Below are 2,500 nucleotides of genomic sequence, written 5' to 3'. Positions count from 1 at the left end.
TGTGTGTGTGTGTGTGTGTGTGTTTGTTTTTGGGGAAGGGACAGATTTTTTTTCTTAATAATGGTAATGATAACAGTAACATTAATTAAACTGATATATCACCATCTTTATTATATTCAGCATTAGCATTACTATTTTTATCATCATCATTATTAGCAGCATTAACAGATGAGGAGAATAAACTTTATATTCATAATCAAATTTACAATATCGATATAACCCTCATTATCATCGCATTTGATATTTGCATGAGTGATAGCATTACTGTAATCGGAAATTTTGATAATACTTTAGTTTTGGCTGAAGTATATGTAATTATTGTTAATTCCGTGATTTCATGCAAGTCATGTCATGTAAGTCAGGGTAAAAAAAATATATGATTTTTTTTGTTCTCTCGCTTTTTTTTCGTTTATACATTTTGTTTTTATTATTGTCGATTTTATCGGTATAATGATCATTAACATTACTGATATTATAATTATTAGCATTTGTTATTATTGACATCTTATTTTGTTATTATTATTGTAATTGTAGTCAATATTGTTATTATTTATGTTATTTTTGTTCTTGTTACGTATTATCTGTAAAATATATGTAATATTCTAATAGCGCGTATTTGTATATTTTGTGCGATGGGAGTGTCATAGCAATCTAAAGTCTCGCATTTCATCCAGGGTAACAAATATTCATTGCGATCCTGTCAAAAAAGAGGAAGAGGAACAGGATGTATATCCACGGACAGTAAGCTATCAATTCTCATTCAGTCGCTATTAGTTTAACAACCGTTTCACCCCATAGCTCCACCCCCCTCTATCCCATAACTTCCCCCCCTCTCCACCCCGTAACTCCCTCCCCTCCTCCACCCTCTAACGCCATCACCTCCACCTCATAACTCCCCCTCTCCATCCTCTACTCCATAACTCCCCCCTCCCTCTACCCCATAACTCCCCCCCTCCTCCACCCCATAACGCCCTCCCCTCTTCCACCGCATAACTCCATCCCCCACTATCCCATAATCCCCCCCTCCTCCACCCCATAACTTCCCCCGTGCTCCAACCCCATAACTCCCCCATCCTCCTCCCATAACTCCCCCATCCTCCTCCCATAACTCCCCCTTCCCTCCACCCCCTTCTCAGCCCCTTCCACCTCTTTCCATCTCATTCGCTTGATATCCTTCCCTCTCGCTCACTCATTCACCCTTTCCACTCTCCCTCTTACCCATTCGCTACCCCTTCTACTCATTTCACTCCCTCAACATCCCTTTCTACTCCCCACTCTACTCCTTCCATTTCTCCCCCTACTACCCTTTACCCTTTCTCTACCCCCTCCACCCCTGTCACTCCCCCAACAACCCCCTCCCCCAGTCCCCATCCCCCATCCTCCCCTTTCGCCCCCCTCCAACTCTCACTCCCCCTCCCCCCTTTCCACTCCTCAATCTCCTTTCTACTCCCTCCTCCTCCCCTTACTACTACCTCCCCCTCCCCCCAGTGCACACGGCAATAGAAATGGAAGAAGCGTTAGATTCGCGCATTTTCATTCCCTCCCCCCATTCACTCCGTCGTTTCCACCCCCTCCCCCCCAACCCCCCTTTTTTAAGTAACCTTTTTTTCTAGCATTAAGTAAATGGCTCCATTAACCAGCGACGCCGGCAGCAAATTACCCCCTTCATGAAACTGTTATTGTTTTGGTCTTGGGTGGAGCTTTTTTTTGGGGGGGTGGGGGGTGGGGTGGGCGGGCGTGATAGGTCGTCTTTCTTTCTCTTTTTTCGCTCGCCATCCCACCTTTTTTGGTGGGAGAGGGAAGATAATAGAACAAATTATATTAGTATTTTTTTCTTGTTCGGATCTAGATGCGGTGTCTGTGTGTGTGTGTGTGTGTCTAAATGTATATGTATTTTGTTATTTTTTATGAAACGAATTTTTTAACAAATAGAAAACGATCTTTCATGAATACACACACGCACGCACACGTACATGCACATACACATACACGTACACATACACACACACACACACACGCACGCGCACGCGCACACGCACACGCACAGACACATACATACATACACACACACACACACGCACGCGCGCACACATGCACACACACACGCGCATGCGCACGCACACAAGCACAAACACACACGTATACACAAATAAACAAACAGAAATACACGAAGCTTATATATGTATGCATTTATACACGTATGGAGTGTGTGCCTACGTGAGCAACTGCGCATGTGGCCGTGCATTCGTAGAATATGCAACGCTATATTTTATGGCATCATGTACTACCTGTCCTTGCAAGAGTGAACGGCTGTCTTCCATGTTCAGGGCCAGAAACACACAGCACTTTTGGCTTCCATTTATTTTTGATGTTACAGAGGTTTTTGATGTTCCTCTTGCCTCAAACCAGGTAACAGACTTTCTGCAGAATTCTCACATATCTCTAGCGCTGTGCATGTGTGTGTGTGTGTTTGTGTCTTTGCGTTGTGTGTGTTTGTGCG

At 43.6% G+C, this 2,500-nt stretch overlaps 1 protein-coding gene across 1 annotated transcript in view; it reads right to left on the bottom strand.

Moving 5' to 3' along the window:
* Positions 1 to 2,500, bottom strand: part of LOC113822226 (uncharacterized) — a 195,223-nt gene that overhangs the window by 11,395 nt on the left and 181,328 nt on the right. The window lies entirely within an intron of this gene.

Source organism: Penaeus vannamei, chromosome 23 (assembly GCF_042767895.1).
Source record: "Penaeus vannamei isolate JL-2024 chromosome 23, ASM4276789v1, whole genome shotgun sequence".
In the NCBI taxonomy this organism is placed as follows: domain Eukaryota; kingdom Metazoa; phylum Arthropoda; class Malacostraca; order Decapoda; family Penaeidae; genus Penaeus; species Penaeus vannamei.
Note: the sequence above shows the minus strand (reverse complement) of the source record. Positions and strands in the feature narration are given on the sequence as shown.